The following is a 20,022-nucleotide window of genomic DNA, read 5'->3' as shown; positions in this document are numbered from 1 at the left end:
TCCACGCACAATAGGAAGGAAAATGGTTGCTACAACACTGCTCAAATACACACACACTGGCTGAAAGAGACACAAGAAAACAAACAAGACTGACTCGGCAGGATATCGCATCCTGGGCCTACTTAGTCTATCAGGCATAGACATCAGAGTCAAAGTAGTTCGGACTGGGGGAAAACATGCTCGCTAGGATGTCGCATCCTATGCATATGTATCTCCTTTGGACGAAGGAGAATCAGAGCATTCGTAGCTCGGCCAACACGCACACAAACCAACACAGGCAAAGGCAAACATGGAGCCTGAATGCCAATCACTGGACTTACATCAGCATCCGAACCAATCAAACCCACACTGGAACCCGAAGGCCACTCGATGGACTTACATCAGCTTCCAAGCACACAACAACACAAAACAAAGACACAGGCGCCCGGAGAGATCTGCTCATCTCCTGCCTACGTACCTCATCTGGTATGAGGATCAGGGCGACGTAGTTCCCCTACAAAGGGACACAGGACTAGCCTAACCAGATAACAAAGGGAGACACAACTAGGGAGACTACGACTCGAGCCTAGATGTTATCATGCAAAATCGTCCCTAAGTTAAGGTTTCTAGCTAACTTGCACCGGAAGCAACCCTATCCTAAAGCACAAGCAAACAGCAAATCAAGCATTCACAAGTAGCACACACTATATGCACACAAAAGGGCTCAATCAAAGGGTAAGACTGCAAGAGCAAGTCATATGTACAGAGGTATGGTTAGCTCTTAACCTTGCCATTGAGGGGCTAAGGTGAAGCTGATGAAAGGAGAGTGAAGATTAGACTTCACAGCTCTTATCCCTGGTCAGGGAGAGCTTCAGACAAAGGAGCGTGGGTTCAGAATGTGGGAACCCTTCTACACTCAAGACTCTGACTCAACTGTACATTGTACAAGATCTTGGGTTTGTGTCCCAATGCATCAACACAGTGGTGTGAGCAGAGGGACGACTCAACAGAATAGCGGGAGATAGATTGCATATCTCTTATATCCGCCAATTGCCTCATTGAGGTCTTTACCTGCTTGGGGACAAAAGTAAACAATCACAAACATCGCCTCTTAAGGAGGACTTCAGACAGGTGCCTGGCCAAGTAACAGGCCAGGTCTTCCAGACTACATGGAGACAAGAATGTTATACCTCAGTGCAAATTGCTTATCAAGCAAAGCAAAGCAATATTAGCAACTAATGTACCTGAAATCAATCAAATATCATCAGTACACCAATCACAGAACTAAACAGCAAATGGTTCACAACTAGCTATATACAGACAAACACAATCCAATGCACCAAAGTGCAAGCAACTCAAAGGAGCCAAACATCCTACAAAACAAAACAAGTTAGTGTACAATTGTCAAATGATATCTTAATCAAAAGTGAATCCACCTCCTTAAGGTATTTTGCCTTTTAACCTGAAAATCACATTCAAACATGAGATACAAGACCACTAGGACAAGCCTAGGGTCAAAAGGAAGGAAAAAAGTCAAAACAGCAAGTGAAACATGATCAAAATCAAGATTAATCACATACAAAGAGAATCCAATTGGTCTCATGTCTAAACTATGCACCAAATTAATTTCATGCACAATTTAAGTCAAGTTAGGCAATTATGAGTCATATAGGAGCAAACAGAATGATATCACTCAAACAAATACCTAAACACCTCAATAAATTCCACAAAAATTCCAGCCTAAACAGGACACATTCAATGAACTACATATCAAATTTCATGCCATTTGGACAACAGGAAGTAGGTCAATGAAAATCATAAAGTCAGGACAAATGCAAACAAGTCAACACATGGTAGCAAAATGAGCATCAACTTCAATCAAATGCCAAACAGTGAAAACAATTAAGAAATGAATGGGACCAAGGCCAAATTATCAATGAACATGTTATGAATCACTCCATCAAATTTCACATTCATATGATATAGTATGAGCATTTCATGAGACATGGAAGACAAACACTCAAACAAAGACCAAAAAATGCTAAACAGCAATCAAAAATCTCAATTAAATGGAAAATGAATCAACAATTCATACAAAAATTCATGGTGAAACTAGACATACACAAGACACAGCATGCAAAATTTGAGGTCAGTTGGCAAAGCATAGGCATATCAAATAAATTCATGAAATTGACCTAACCTAGTGTGACACAAATTGTCACACTCAACTTGCACACATCATATCTACCTAACCAGAGATCCAAAATTCACAAACTATACATCAAAACAACCAGCAATGAGTCAAGAATTAGCATGTGAAATTTCATTCAAATTGGATAAGGTATGAGTATTTCATGAAGGATATGGTGAAACATACACAAAAAGCACACAAGTCAAAGATCCATAGGCAAAGTCAAAAATTCACCAAGCACAACTTGAGTTATCATACCTATAAAAAACTAGATTAAATTATGAATCTAACAAAAAAACTCCCACTGAATTTGGATTAATATTGGATTTGTTTGGATTTTTTGAAGATTTGTTAAATAATGAAATGATTATTTAAGGGATTATGGATTAAATATGATACGAGTGGCAGAGTTGTAATTATCTCCAGCCAGGCCAAAATGCTGCGTGTAGCATTAATGCAGTGTCAGCTTCCTATTGGTCAAAACAGGTGGGAAACACGTTTTTGAAAACGCTATGCACTGAAGCGGATCTACAAGCGAAATTTCCAGATTTTCATGAATGTTCTTCGCGCGTTCAAAAAGTTCATCACCTCCAAATTCGGTTTCGATCAATCCTCCACCAAAATGCACAAATCTTATATGGATAGAAAGGTCTAAGTGTGTACATCACGAATATGCAAACGAAATTGCCTAATTCCTACTGTATAAACCGGATCGATCCAAAATAGGTTTTGCATCAAAACTTTCAAACGCGATTTCTCTCTCAATAATCGATGAAACTTAATTCTACAAATTGCACAGTGTTCTACATTAGAAGATCTACACATATCATATCACAATTTGGAGAATCATTAAGGTCGAGATCCAACCTTATGAGAATGGCAGCCGTGGAATTCGTGATTTTTAGGTCCTCAAAGGCCAAAACAGTTACTCCATGATGATGTAGAAGTAGAGTGAAGGCGAAATTTCAGCTCAGCAAGGCTCCAAGTGAACGATTTCTTCAACTGTTGTGAATGTGGACAAGCTTGGACAGTGTGATTTTGGCTCGAGTTCTTGCTCAAATGCTTGAAACAGTTCTTTTTCAACACCTGCAGAAGAAGATTCAATAACCAAAAGCCACGAATATTGGTGAATTCTTGGTGAAATGGTGAAGAAAGGTGTATGCAATGTGTGAAAAAGTGAGAGAGTTTGAGAAATTTGATCCTGAATCTGAGAATTGTGATTAGTGATTAAGCAATACAGTTACAATTATCTATTTATACCTCTCCCTAATCCAAAATTAATTAAGATTAAGCAAAATGGAAGGATTAGTGTTAATGTGCAATTTCAAGCTTTGGCCAAAATGCCCTTTCATGATGCAGCCAATTTTTCTATCCAACCTTGGTTCAAACAAGTCAAAAATGCCATTTGTGAGGTGTTGGAAAAAGTCTCATGTGAAAATTTCAAGTATTTTGAAAGTTGGACCATTTTGCCCTTGGATTTTAATTAGTGCACTTGAAAAATGACCTTTTTATGTGAAGGCTTTTGGCAAAATGTGATGATGGATTATGAAAGTACACATAAAATGTGATTTTCTCAAAGAAAAACCATCCAATTTGGCCATTCCATGTGCAAGTTATGGCACTTTGATTTTGGGCATTTTTGGAAAATGACTGGACCATATCTTGCTAACCACACATGGGAATTTCAAGTTCTTGGACTTTTTGGAATGGTGAGATCAAGATCTTCAACTTTCACGTTGGACAAAATTCCATTTGAAGCTTGTATGATGAAGTAATTTTGAGGAGAAAAACTTTCCATTTTGGGCAGCTGAAATTACAGGTCACCTGCCAATTTTGGAAACTTCTCGTCTGACTTTATTTTCTTTAACCTTGGTCTTTGATATGTCAAATGAGACTTATATGGACATGAATGAGGCCCTTCAAACCATCTCACACCTTCCAATCCATAAAATCAGGCACAGTTGACCACAGTTGACTTTCTATGGTTCCAGCTGAAATTCAGCTTGACTGTTGAGCTTTGATCATCCAATATTTGTCCAAATCACTTCACAATGATCCTTAGACCATATGAACTTGATAAATCAACCATAGGGCTTTGTTCCAATGAAAAATAGCACATGCTTGCTTGTCTGACTGATTCTCCTGACCAGTTTGACCTAATTCTTCTGAATGGCTTGCACTTGGGCAAATGGACAATGCAATGTTATGCAGTGGACCATGTTATGTTAATTACCTAATATGAAATGAATGTACAAAAGGTAGGGTGCAAATATGAGGTGCTACAGCTGCCCCTATTCAATCAACTAGGAACCCGAATGGATGAGAGCAACGGCTGTCAGACTTTCAGGGTAAACAGGGATTGAATACCAAGAACCGTAGAAATTTGCACACTGCTGGGATTTGTCTCTTTTCTGTTTTTCTTCTTTTCGTTAGAGGTACAAACACATCCAGACATCTCAACACGATGAATGGGAACAGAAATCTCAACTAGATGCCAGCGGACAACTAGGAAAAACTCAACGTTTACCAAGACCAACGGAGAGGTAAATCAACTCTACTGGGGATAACCAGGAAAGGATACAACCATACGTCAGCGGACGTAATGGGAAAAACTCAACGTTTACCAAAACCAACGGAGAGGTAACCAGACATTAATGAATGAACTGGGAATACTCGACCAGACGTCATAGGACGAAAGGGAGAAGCTCGACGTTTATCGACACCAACGGAGAAGGAGACCAGACATCATCGGATGAATGGGAAGACTCGACCAGACGTCATAGGACGAAAGGGAGAAGCTCGACGTTTATCGACACCAACGGAGAAGGAGACCAGACATCATCGGATGAATGGGAAGACTCGACCAGACGTCATAGGACGAAAGGGAGAAGCTCGACGTTTATCGACACCAACGGAGAAGGAGACCAGACATCATCGGATGAATGGGAAGACTCGACCAGACGTCATAGGACGAAAGGGAGAAGCTCGACATTTATCGACACCAACGGAGAAGGAGAAAGCCACTTCACGAGGGAAAGGCACCACAATCAGAAACCGAATAGGACGTCTACTGGGGATTCTGGCTGGGAATCAACCAGACATTAATGAATGACTAGGAATAGGGTATACAATCAGACGTCATCGGACGAATGAGAAAAACTCAACGTTTATCGAAACCAACTGAGAGGTAAATCCACATGGGGAAGGGTACAACTAGACGTCATCGGACGACTAGGAAAAACTCGACGTTTATCGACACCAACGGAGAGGAGGAAACTCTGAGGGGAATTATCTGGCATTACCAAATGATCTGCAGGGAACAAGCAACTAGACGTCATCGAACGCATAGGAAAAACTCGACGTTTATCGACACCAACGGAGAGGAGGATTCTTCTGGGGACGACCCTGTGGGGAAAGATATCAACTATACGCCAGCAGACGCATAGGAAAAACTCGACGTTTATCGACACCAACGGAGAGGAGGAAACTTCACTAGGGAAGGGACGACGTTACGATCATCGAAAGATGATGTTTACCGACACCAAAGAAGACCAGACACTACGCATGACTGGAAATCACCGAAAGATGGTGTTTACCGACACCAAAGAAGAACACACGCGGGTGCTGACGGGATACTGCCATTTGCATGTCTAGGCAAGGCTACACACTTGCAGGGGATCTCACTGGGGAACAAGGTCACGACAGTGAGCAAACAGGAAGGAACACCACGGATACCGGGTTGTAGGTATGAAACGGGTGATCGACCAAACGTGAATTGGTTTGTATTCCAAAACACTCAACATCCTGAAGAGGGCTAGAAAAGCGATCTTGTTAAAGGATGGACATTCGATTCCACAGGGAATACGAATCTTACTCTGCTGGAGAAAGCAATCAAAAGACTGACCAGAGAGTGCATGAGATATATCATCTATAGCCGTCGAAACGTAGATAACATACTCGCATGGAAGATTATCCATAACCGGGTTGGAGGTTGTTAGATGGATAGATCGACCGACATCATCCTGAAGAGAGCAAAGGCAAACTTGTTAAAGGATGGATATTCGATTCCGAACAAAGGAATACGAATCTTACTCGACTGGGGAGGACGACTTCGACCCAAGAGCGCATGAGACATATTATCTATAGCCGTCGAAACGTAGATAATAGACTCGCATGGAAGATTATCCATAACCGGATGGGTTGTTAAATGGATAAATCGACCGACATCATCCTGAAGAGAGCGAAAGCAAACTTGTTAAAGGATGGACATTCGATTCCGAACAAAGGAATACGAATCTTACTCTGATGGTGAAAACAATCAAAAGACTGACCAAAGAGTGCATGAGATATATTATCTATAGTCGTCGAAACGTAGATAACATACTCGCGTGGAAGATTATCCATAACCGGATTGGAGGTTGTTAGATGGATAGATCGACCGACATCATCCTGAAGAGAGCAAAGGCAAACTTGTTAAAGGATGGATATTCGATTCCGAACAAAGGAATACGAATCTTACTCGACTGGAGAAAACAATCAAAGGACTGACCAGAGAGTGCATGAGATATATCATCTATAGCCGTCGGAACGTAGATAACATACTCGCATGGAAGATTATCCATAACCGGATTGCAGGTTGTTAGATGGATAAATCAACCGACATCATCCTAAAGAGAGCGAAAGCAAACTTGTTAAAGGATGGAAATTCGATTCCGAACAAAGGAATACAAATCTTACTCAACTGGGGAGGACGACTTTGACCCAAGAGCGCATGAGACATATTTTCTAATGCCATCAAAACGTAGATAATATACTTGCATGGAAGATTATCCATAACCGGGTTGCAGGTTGTTAAATGGATAAACGACCGAAAAGAAAGGCATCGGGGTACCAGGACTAGGTATGCAAAGATGACCAATCAAAAGAGGATAAAGTTGCTTACTCAAAGCAAATATCCGAAAGGAAAGGAATATCAACATGGAAAACTGGATACTGATAACCACAAAGAGGGGATTACATCTACCGGTTAATAGGCAGAAAACCACGGAAAACAGTAACCGTCCTCAATCGGGATGAGCACAAAGGGTTAACTCCACCAAGGGGAGAACGTGGGATTTTACAACTACCAGCTTTTAGGTAGAAAACCACAAAGATAGGACTTACAACTACCGGTTTGTAGGTAGAAGCCAACAAACAGTCTGCTGAGAGACAGAATGAGAAAAAAGGATTTACAACTACCAGGTAGTAGGTAGAAGACCGCAAAATCCGCCAACAATCAGAATGAACCACAAAGGTTACCTCTGCTAGGGGATGAAAGTGGGATTTTACAACTACCGGCTTGTAGGTAGAAAACCACGACGATAGGACTTACAGCTACCGGTTCGTAGGTAGAAGCCACAAATTCCGCTGAGGATAAGATGAATGAGTGCCGGTTAGTGAGCCACTATTCATTCATGCCCTAGGGAAGCACAAGAAACAGTCAATAGGAAGCCAATTTAGGATCAATCCCAAAAGGCAGACTGAAACAAGACTCATCCTAATGAGGAAACAACTCAATAGGGAAACCCGTCCCGTGAGGGAGGGAACGGAAACAACCGTCATCCACGAGGATCTAACTCAGTGGGGGAACACAGAAGGAACTGGTAGACACTTTCTGCTTAAGGGGTAGACTCTACATGGAGAGATCAGACACACCCACATCTGCTAGGGGAATTGTACTGTTGGGGATACCCGCTCGACTAAGGAGTCGCTTGCTGAGAAAACACCAACCTCTCAACCATGCTAGGGAACCCAACTCTGAAGCCGATCCAATGGCGCGATGCTAAACTCTTTCCAACAACCCAATCTCGGCTGGTCACCACTGCCTAGGGCTAATGGACATGTTTGCAATGTTGATGCATGAGTTTTTTTTTTGTTTTACACAATGCCCCATGATCATGGAAATGCTATGCACTAATGATGCAATATGCTATGCTTGTCTAAATGATGGATGCATAAAAACACACGTCTCCTCCAGAGACAACACCGGGGAGCTCCAGGAACTCTGCTGAAGATTTCAATACCACGTCAATTTCCACCCTGATGGGGAAAGACAACCCTTGCTGGGGGATGAACTCCATCGAACCCGAACTGCTTGGTGATTACCCTGCTAGGGGAGGCAACCCATGCTTGTCTCTACTGGGGATGATCCTCCGAACTCGGCCTGCTTGGGGGGACCTCGCTGAGGGAAAACCATCAACACAAACTCTGCTGGGAAGGCAGTAACCTTCAGACTTGCTGAGGAGACACTGATCTCAAATCTGTTAGGGAGCTAACATTCTCACACCCACTAGGGATACAGCCTATTGGGTACGGAACGCCTGTCGATTCGTCGAACAGAGGCATTCATCGTCCACCCACAGTGTCGGCTTTCCACTTCTGAGAACTCCCAGACTTGCCTGGACTTTTCTGATTCATCCCACGAAGATCGAATTCCTGGGATCCATACAAACTTTCCAGTCTTCAGACTTTGAAGAGTCTTCTTGATTAAACCTTCCAGGATCGTCGTCCTTCTTTCGTCGTCCTTTCATCGTTCGTCTATCCCTTGCCCCTGGTTGGACTCTGTGGGGATCTTTTGTCAAAAGGCTTCATATCACTACTTGCCAGCGAATGAAGATATCTAACAGCACCTGCATAAGAGATTGTTAGATAAAATCGTGCCCCAGGCGTGCCCCATGTTTCAACATCTTGGTCGCTCAAACTTCCGAATAAGATTTCCAGATTTCAATCTTATAAGCATGCATCGGAAGGGACCTCTATGTTTCAAAATGCAAGTATTCTTATCAAAACGAACGGATGTTTTCGTAATCAAAGCGGTAATGACACAAAAACAAAATTTATTTGACTGAACACACACTTTATTGACTGAAACAAAAAGGGGCTCGAAGTCGAGCACCACACAGGAGCAAACCCTGGAAAGAGGTGATTGCGCACAAAAGGAAAAATCTATCCTAATGGCAATGTAAAACCGTGATCTCATCGGGTTCCAACTCGGTTACACCTCACATGTCCTCAAGACTTTCCGCACTTTCGGCCTTCTGAACAAGACGCTTCCAATCACTCTCTGTCGGAGACTAGCTGTGATGTCTTAACCAAAGCACAAACGATCATGCTAGACGCAGTTGTTCGTCTCAACCCCTCTTTTGGCTGGACCGCCCTTTCGGGTTTCAGTCCACCGGGATACCCTTTTTTGCCCAAGTCGCCCTTGTGGGGTTTTCAACTTGCCGGGTGTACAGTTCTTTTCTTTTCGTATCCCTAACTTTTGCCCGAACCTTTCTCTTTTTCTTGGTTCGCCGGGATGCCCATTTTTGCCTGGACTTTTTTTTTTTTTTTTTTGTCCAGCGGGTCTCTTTTTCCACGAAGTATCTTCTAACTGCGTCCGCATTCACATGGGATGGAAAATCGTCATCATCCGTGGTCATCAACAACAAGGCTCAATCAGAGGAAACCTTCTTGACCACGAACGAATACTCATAACTGTTTATCCTTTTGCCTCACGATCGTCTTGAGGAGGAAGGATCCTTTTCAACACCACATCTCTTCCATGCTACCCACGAGGTCGCACGTCTCGGTTAACAACACGCTTCATTCACTGGGTACACCTGCCCCATGACAAGTAACTGTCAGCCTCTCTTCCTCAGTCAGGTTCAACGCGTTATACCGAGTCCTCATCTACTCACCCTTTTCTAACTTCTCATCCATCCGGACTCTCCACAATGAGATCTAGCCTCCAGCAGGCAATATCACTTCCATCCCGTACTGAATGAGGAAGGTGTTGCCCCAGTAGATGCACGTATCGAAGTACGACACTCAGGATACCAACTTCGTACTCAACCACCATCGTTGGTGCATTCAAATGTTGTCGGGGAAGCACCAACTCATCCACTTTAAACTCTCCCCATCAGACATCAGAATCCGTTCGGATTCAGGGTCAGGCCCCTCCTCCGGGATCGGTCACTCTCAATCTTTCGATTTGAGTACCTCGAGATGTCCTCATCAGGGACTTCAGATTTCCTTGTTTGAGAATCATCAATGGGTTGTTGGGCGAGATAACCATACAATACCCTCCTCTTGATTGCTTTCTGGGAGGTATACCGAATATCGTATTCAGTCGACATCATTTGCCCTCTCGCAACTCGTCCGGTCCATTGCTGACTTCTCAAGCACATACTTGATCAGATCCATTTTGGACATCCACAAGGTGGTATGAATCAGCATACACTGTCTCAATCGGCGAGCAGCCTATGCCAAAGTACATCAAGTTTTCTCGAACAGTGAGTGTATTGTTTCACAGTCGATAAACTTTTTGCTTAGGTAAATTGCATGCTCTTTTCGACAAGACTAGTCATGCTGACCCAATACGCCTCATAGACCCCTTAAAGGCTGTCAAGTACCAGATTAACAGTTGTTTATTCTAAGGAAGATATCAGAATCAGAGGTTCCTGCTACTCATTTTTTCTTTCCATGCCCCTTGGCAGTCATCATTCCACCTGACCATTTGATTTCTTTTTTTTTCGGCTCAGGCGTTTCTTGTATTGTTTTTTTCTCTGTTTTTTTCTTCTTTTTTTTCGCAGGATCGACCTCGATTCCTCTGATTTGCCCACAACAAGCCTCGGCAGCTCACCGGACAGCACTCCATAAGTGCACTGACTTAGACTCAACAGTATGAGTTATCTCAACCGGTCAAACAACTTGATCAAGTCCACCGGGTGCCCCTCTTCTGCTTGGGACTTTGCCATCATGTCATCAACATGGCATTTGCTTTCACGATGAGTCATATCATGAAACAAAGTCACCGCAGACCTTTGATCCGTGGCACCGACCTTCTTCTTCACTAGAGGATAGTCTTCTCTCGATGGTAGCTCGTGCCCCACAACATGGGTATTCCACCCTGGTGTAGCTTGATGCCACCAGGTGAAGATATCAACCTGCTCTTTCAACAGGGCTACCATTCTGTTCTTGACTTGCCTCTGAAGCGGCCTCAACTTTCATTTCCCTTCTGACCTCGGCGGTATTCGGAATGGCAATCTTGAATCGCCCCTCGTGTGGTTGAATCACCTTCTCCTCTTGTTTCAACAACCTGGCTATTTCCAACAGATCACAATCTTCTTCGCCTTCTTCTTCGGCATGATAGCTTGGATTGTCGAAGTCATATAGAGGTGTAACCAAATTGTTATCGATGAGACCAGGAGGGTAATCACTTTTGTGGTTGGAACGAGACAAGTTCAAAAGAAAAACGAAAAACATTGCCATTTTTATTTTGTTTTTTTGTTTTTTTAAAAACTGCAAAGAATGAAAAACAGGGAACACCGCTTTTAATCACAAAACATCCATTTATTACTGATGCAAAATGTTGCACAATGAAACACATGAGATGGCCCTTACAATGGACCATTACGTTTCGGGCAAAACGTATGGCTTTCATGCAAACAAAATAAAACCGGAAATACTACACTTCCGGATGAGTGACAATGGTGATTTCGGAGGCCTTCCAATTTCCTGGTACGCACGACTTTATCCACAGCTCTAGCTCGCGGTCGATCTCTTCACTCACTGAACAAGCATGATCAGAATTCAACATTCCTGCACTGACGAAGATGTACGGTGGACGACGTCCTCTGTTTGGTCTAGACGACTCTTGATCTGGATAACCGATCCCAAACATGTCTGCCTTCACCACTATGTCAATGATCCTTCCCCAACCTCGGGCCTCTTTGTTCTTCACCACCTCTAGAGCTTGCTTATAAGAAGAAATGGACAGCGTCTTCTCTTTCCCAATAACAACAGCATTCTCTACCTTGATGGTTTCAATTGCTTGACTGGGTGTTTCAACTTTTTCACTATCCATTTCCACTTCCTTCGTCTTCTGGGTCGGATCTCCCATCAATACACACCCCTCGGTGGCGACGGCCGCACGACTATTATCAATAACAGGGAAAGCTCCATCCTGCATCAGAGGTTTTGAGACCACAGTCACTGGAACCTTTAACTGATCTTCCTCAGTCATCTCTATTCCTTTCTTGACCTTTTTCACCATCTTCATCTTTACAGGACCCTTCCTGGGTACAGGGTTGACATCCCCATCCATGATCTGTGCCAAGCTGATGATCTTGGAGTCCACCATGTCCTGGACAACATGCTTGAAAGGCCTACAACCCTCAACACTGTGCCCGGGTGCCTCAGAATGGAACTCGCACCTGGCATTCTCATCATAGTGTGCAGGCCTCTTCTGTTGTGCTATGGGAATCAAAATCCTTGGTCGGACTAACCCCAAATCCCTCAATCTCCTGAACAAAAGGGTGTAGGTCACAGGTGGTTCCTCGAACTGACGCTCATCCTTTTTCTTCTTCACCTGGCTCCTAGCTCTTGGTGCCTTCTGTTGAGGTGGTAGTTGTTGCGGTGGTACAAGTGGATTACCAACAGGAGCGGTTACAGCAGCAGCATAAGGATGATAACGATCCTTACTGCGTTCTTTCTTAACTGGCACACCGCTTGACTCAACCTCTTTCTCGAGCGGACCACTACCAGAGAGCTTCTTTGCTACAGAGTCAGAGGGGTTTGTCACTTCGGATGATGGAGCTTTTCCCTGAACTTTCTCCTTGATCATCCAGCCCTCAATCCTTTCCAATCTCTCGGCCATGGCCTTCTGCCCCAAGGCAAGCCCTTGCACAACACTGAACAAATCTCTCACCATCTCTTTCAGTTCGAGGATGTCGGCGTTGGGAGGATCCATCAGTTCGGATTCGTTGCCCCTAGCAGGATGTCTGAGCAGACGAGCTATGCGCACCGGTTGACACCTACAAAACAGCAAATGGGTTAGTATGACTCACACATGCAATGTCTATCCGTACTAGGAAAATTCTGTCCTTGGATTTCGGTTTCATCGAGACAGATAAAATTTCATCAACAACATTCTGACATTTGGATGTCTCTCAACCTGAGTCTCAATCAAAAAAAAGTGGACCCTGAGTACGGCTAGACATGGGTTGAATGCAGATGAATGCGAAATGAGGCCAATGTAAATGCATGAATGCAGGTTACTGTGCCACCAATTCCTCTGAAAACCCATTACTTCTCTGAACCAGTCCCATCTGTGGGACCAAGTCACCATAAATCCATCTTGGGGGAGTTCCGAAATAAACGGAACCGGAGATTACATCACTATCATCACAGGAACATCCACTGAACGGATGACAATCAGATCCTCTGAACAAGTACTCTCAACTCAACCCGGGGATCCGAAATAAACGGAACCCGCTGATAAACCACGGACAGAACTCTGGCGTCCCAGAAATAAGTGTCCATCAGTACCAAGAGTCACCGACAAGTCACCAACAAGTCAGCAACTGTACCTGCAATAATCATCATCCCTCCCCACTCACGGGTGTCATCTAGGCCAGGGTAAGGTCGAGAGAAACGCAGGATAAACAACCCTTTCAAGAATATCATCCTGTGCACACCAGATGTATGCACCGATAATACCCCATCAGAGTCTGAACTGCTCGTGATATCAATGTTCCGCTAAGTGGCGCATACCACCCGCTTCCCATGAATCACTCTATTCCTAGGTTTCCTAGATTGCACTCATAGCCTGAGTATTGGGCCTTTTACCTCGAGTAATTCCCACCCCCAATCAGAGAACACACAGCCAGCACAGCAGATGAAATGAATGAATGCAAACATTAATGCAAACAATAAATGTAAATAATAAACAATGAATGCAATAAATAACAGCAAACAGCAACCAAAACCCTAACCTAGAGAGCGCTAGGAGAGACTCGCTTAGGGAAGATGGACCAGCACAGGTCAACTTCTCCTCTTTCCCAAGCAGAGTCGCCAGCTGTCGCATTACGCGAAAAACCGGCGGGAAAACAAGAACAACAGAGCTGCCACCGTGCGTTATTTATCCCAAAAGAGGGAAAGGAAACGCTCAGAGTAAACCTGGAAAGAACATGGTCTCGCGACCAAAGAGAATGGGATCGGGAGTCGGTTATGCGAAGGGAAGGTATTAGCACCCCTACGCATCCGTCGTACTCGACGGGATCCACGCACAATAGGAAGGAAAATGGTTGCTACAACACTGCTCAAATACACACACACTGGCTGAAAGAGACACAAGAAAACAAACAAGACTGACTCGGCAGGATATCGCATCCTGGGCCTACTTAGTCTATCAGGCATAGACATCAGAGTCAAAGTAGTTCGGACTGGGGGAAAACATGCTCGCTAGGATGTCGCATCCTATGCATACGTATCTCCTTTGGACGAAGGAGAATCAGAGCATTCGTAGCTCGGCCAACACGCACACAAACCAACACAGGCAAAGGCAAACATGGAGCCTGAATGCCAATCACTGGACTTACATCAGCATTCGAACCAATCAAACCCACACTGGAACCCGGAGGCCACTCGATGGACTTACATCAGCTTCCAAGCACACAACAACACAAAACAAAGACACAGGCGCCCGGAGAGATCTGCTCATCTCCTGCCTACGTACCTCATCTGGTATGAGGATCAGGGCGACGTAGTTCCCCTACGAAGGGACACAGGACTAGCCTAACCAGATAACAAAGGGAGACACAACTAGGGAGACTACGACTCGAGCCTAGATGTTATCATGCAAAATCGTCCCTAAGTTAAGGTTTCTAGCTAACTTGCACCGGAAGCAAGCCTATCCTAAAGCACAAGCAAACAGCAAATCAAGCATTCACAAGTAGCACACACTATATGCACACAAAAGGGCTCACTCAAAGGGTAAGACTGCAAGAGCAAGTCATATGTACAGAGGTATGGTTAGCTCTTAACCTTGCCATTGAGGGGCTAAGGTGAAGCTGATGAAAGGAGAGTGAAGATTAGACTTCACAGCTCTTATCCCTGGTCAGGGAGAGCTTCAGACAAAGGAGCGTGGGTTCAGAATGTGGGAACCCTTCTACACTCAAGACTCTGACTCAACTGTACATTGTACAAGATCTTGGGTTTGTGTCCCAATGCATCAACACAGTGGTGTGAGCAGAGGGACGACTCAACAGAATAGCGGGAGATAGATTGCATATCTCTTATATCTGCCAATTGCCTCATTGAGGTCTTTACCTGCTTGGGGACAAAAGTAAACAATCACAAACATCGCCTCTTAAGGAGGACTTCAGACAGGTGCCTGGCCAAGTAACAGGCCAGGTCTTCCAGACTACATGGAGACAAGAATGTTATACCTCAGTGCAAATTGCTTATCAAGCAAAGCAAAGCAATATTAGCAACTAATGTACCTGAAATCAATCAAATATCATCAGTACACCAATCACAGAACTAAACAGCAAATGGTTCACAACTAGCTATATACAGACAAACACAATCCAATGCACCAAAGTGCAAGCAACTCAAAGGAGCCAAACATCCTACAAAACAAAACAAGTTAGTGTACAATTGTCAAATGATATCTTAATCAAAAGTGAATCCACCTCCTTAAGGTATTTTGCCTTTTAACCTGAAAATCACATTCAAACATGAGATACAAGACCACTAGGACAAGCCTAGGGTCAAAAGGAAGGAAAAAAGTCAAAACAGCAAGTGAAACATGATCAAAATCAAGATTAATCACATACAAAGAGAATCCAATTGGTCTCATGTCTAAACTATGCACCAAATTAATTTCATGCACAATTTAAGTCAAGTTAGGCAATTATGAGTCATATAGGAGCAAACAGAATGATATCACTCAAACAAATACCTAAACACCTCAATAAATTCCACAAAAATTCCAGCCTAAACAGGACACATTCAATGAACTACATATCAAATTTCATGCCATTTGGACAACAGGAAGTAGGTCAATGAAAATCATAAAGTCAGGACAAATGCAAACAAGTCAACACATGGTAGCAAAATGAGCATCAACTTCAATCAAATGCCAAACAGTGAAAACAATTAAGAAATGAATGGGACCAAGGCCAAATTATCAATGAACATGTTATGAATCACTCCATCAAATTTCACATTCATATGATATAGTATGAGCATTTCATGAGACATGGAAGACAAACACTCAAACAAAGACCAAAAAATGCTAAACAGCAATCAAAAATCTCAATTAAATGGAAAATGAATCAACAATTCATACAAAAATTCATGGTGAAACTAGACATACACAAGACACAGCATGCAAAATTTGAGGTCAGTTGGAAAAGCATAGGCATATCAAATAAATTCATGAAATTGACCTAACCTAGTGTGACACAAATTGTCACACTCAACTTGCACACATCATATCTACCTAACCAGAGATCCAAAATTCACAAACTATACATCAAAACAACCAGCAATGAGTCAAGAATTAGCATGTGAAATTTCATTCAATTTGGATAAGGTATGAGTATTTCATGAAGGATATGGTGAAACATACACAAAAAGCACACAAGTCAAAGATCCATAGGCAAAGTCAAAAATTCACCAAGCACAACTTGAGTTATCATACCTATAAAAAACTAGATTAAATTATGAATCTAACAAAAAAACTCCCACTGAATTTGGATTAATATTGGATTTGTTTGGATTTTTTGAAGATTTGTTAAATAATGAAATGATTATTTAAGGGATTATGGATTAAATATGATACGAGTGGCAGAGTTGTAATTATCTCCAGCCAGGCCAAAACGCTGCGTGTAGCATTAATGCAGTGTCAGCTTCCTATTGGTCAAAACAGGTGGGAAACACGTTTTTGAAAACGCTATGCACTGAAGCGGATCTACAAGCGAAATTTCCAGATTTTCATGAATGTTCTTCGCGCGTTCAAAAAGTTCATCACCTCCAAATTCGGTTTCGATCAATCCTCCACCAAAATGCACAAATCTTATATGGATAGAAAGGTCTAAGTGTGTACATCACGAATATGCAAACGAAATTGCCTAATTCCTACTGTATAAACCGGATCGATCCAAAATAGGTTTTGCATCAAAACTTTCAAACGCGATTTCTCTCTCAATAATCGATGAAACTTAATTCTACAAATTGCACAGTGTTCTACATTAGAAGATCTACACATATCATATCACAATTTGGAGAATCATTAAGGTCGAGATCCAACCTTATGAGAATGGCAGCCGTGGAATTCGTGATTTCTAGGTCCTCAAAGGCCAAAACAGTTACTCCATGATGATGTAGAAGTAGAGTGAAGGCGAAATTTCAGCTCAGCAAGGCTCCAAGTGAACGATTTCTTCAACTGTTGTGAATGTGGACAAGCTTGGACGGTGTGATTTTGGCTCGAGTTCTTGCTCAAATGCTTGAAACAGTTCTTTTTCAACACCTGCAGAAGAAGATTCAATAACCAAAAGCCACGAATATTGGTGAATTCTTGGTGAAATGGTGAAGAAAGGTGTATGCAATGTGTGAAAAAGTGAGAGAGTTTGAGAAATTTGATCCTGAATCTGAGAATTGTGATTAGTGATTAAGCAATACAGTTACAATTATCTATTTATACCTCTCCCTAATCCAAAATTAATTAAGATTAAGCAAAATGGAAGGATTAGTGTTAATGTGCAATTTCAAGCTTTGGCCAAAATGCCCTTTCATGATGCAGCCAATTTTTCTATCCAACCTTGGTTCAAACAAGTCAAAAATGCCATTTGTGAGGTGTTGGAAAAAGTCTCATGTGAAAATTTCAAGTATTTTGAAAGTTGGACCATTTTGCCCTTGGATTTTAATTAGTGCACTTGAAAAATGACCTTTTTATGTGAAGGCTTTTGGCAAAATGTGATGATGGATTATGAAAGTACACATAAAATGTGATTTTCTCAAAGAAAAACCATCCAATTTGGCCATTCCATGTGCAAGTTATGGCACTTTGATTTTGGGCATTTTTGGAAAATGACTGGACCATATCTTGCTAACCACACATGGGAATTTCAAGTTCTTGGACTTTTTGGAATGGTGAGATCAAGATCTTCAACTTTCACGTTGGACAAAATTCCATTTGAAGCTTGTATGATGAAGTAATTTTGAGGAGAAAAACTTTCCATTTTGGGCAGCTGAAATTACAGGTCACCTGCCAATTTTGGAAACTTCTCGTCTGACTTTATTTTCTTTAACCTTGGTCTTTGATATGTCAAATGAGACTTATATGGACATGAATGAGGCCCTTCAAACCATCTCACACCTTCCAATCCATAAAATCAGGCACAGTTGACCACAGTTGACCACAGTTGACTTTCTATGGTTCCAGCTGAAATTCAGCTTGACTGTTGAGCTTTGATCATCCAATATTTGTCCAAATCACTTCACAATGATCCTTAGACCATATGAACTTGATAAATCAACCATAGGGATTTGTTCCAATGAAAAATAGCACATGCTTGCTTGTCTGACTGATTCTCCTGACCAGTTTGACCTAATTCTTCTGAATGGCTTGCACTTGGGCAAATGGACAATGCAATGTTATGCAGTGGACCATGTTATGTTAATGACCTAATATGAAATGAATGTACAAAAGGTAGGGTGCAAATTTGAGGTGCTACAATACCGTCAAAAGCCAACTAAAAGAGGCTGAGAGGGATTGTCGTGAGAAAGAGAAATGGTGGAAGCTCGCCACAAAACAAAAGAAGGAGATAAGAGAGACGCTTGAGGCTGAGATAGCCAACCTCAGTGTTTCACTCTGTGAATCAAAAGAAAGGGAAGAACAAGAACGCCGCAGTAAAGAGAGTGCTCTGGTTGCTACTCAGGTTACACCTGAAATGTGGAAAGGAAAGTGCCAGGAGGTTGAAAATGCTAATGAGTGGGAACGATACTGGAGAGGCCGACATGACTATTTGCTACAAGAAGGTGAAGATTGGATGAACCCAAGGGAAAATGTGAATGCTAGTTTGGCAGCCTGCGAGGAAACCATCCAGTTCTTACATGAACAAAGAAATGAGTATCGAGACAAGTTTGCCAGTTTGATAGACTTCTGTAATGGCATGGCTACGAATGTGCCTTTGATGCTAAGATGTGCTTTGGAAGACATAGACAATGACAACATCCCTCGTTCAGTGACTGAATTTATTTATCTTTGTGAAGACATGATAAAAAGGTTCAAAGGAGAGTTGGAAGATCTCAACAAACAGAAGCCTGCAGTTTGACCTTTTTTTTATGTTGTACTTTCCTTTATGTTTGAAAGAATATTTTGTACCCAATCCTTGTACTCTATTTTGAATTGAATGAATGAAGGATTTTGAGTTTCTTTTGTACAAAAAAGTTTGGTTCCATTCTTGTTTTATTCCCCGTGATCTCTTTGAATGCTTGCTAAGTCACAAGGAATCTAACACGGTTCCCTGAAAATAAAATTGAACATAAGCATAAAAGACATTTTTAAATCCACGTGCATTAACATATGCATCATGCATTTCATTTCTCAAAATAAAACCTCATTTCATTTTTTCCTCGTCTCCAGTAGTTCAAGCTGATTCCTCAACGTGCATACGCTACTCGCTCCAACACAAGAAGAATCATGGATGTAGTTAGAGAAGAACAAGCTGCCTTCAGAGAGGAGATGGACTCTGTCAAAAGCAAGATCGAACAGATCTTTGAGGCTATACAAGCTCTGGCTAGAAGGGAAGAAGAGGCTCGTGTTGTCGCTGCTGCAAGGAACGATGCTCTAGTTCAAGGGGTTACTCTTTAGTCAGGACCTTCAGTTCCTATTCCAAATCCCGTTATCTACGGTCTTCCTCCAGGCTTTGTTCCACCGCCTGAAAGAACTCATGTGCCTCCACCTGCGCATACTTCTGGAGTAGCTGATGGAGTCGCTGTGCAAGGACCACCGGTAGTCAATCAAGTGGTCATTCCCCGCA

The sequence above is a fragment of the Lathyrus oleraceus genome, chromosome 3 (assembly GCF_024323335.1).
Source record: "Lathyrus oleraceus cultivar Zhongwan6 chromosome 3, CAAS_Psat_ZW6_1.0, whole genome shotgun sequence".
Lineage (NCBI taxonomy): Eukaryota > Viridiplantae > Streptophyta > Magnoliopsida > Fabales > Fabaceae > Lathyrus > Lathyrus oleraceus.
The sequence above is the reverse complement of the archived record's forward strand: the minus strand, read 5'-3'. Positions refer to the sequence as shown.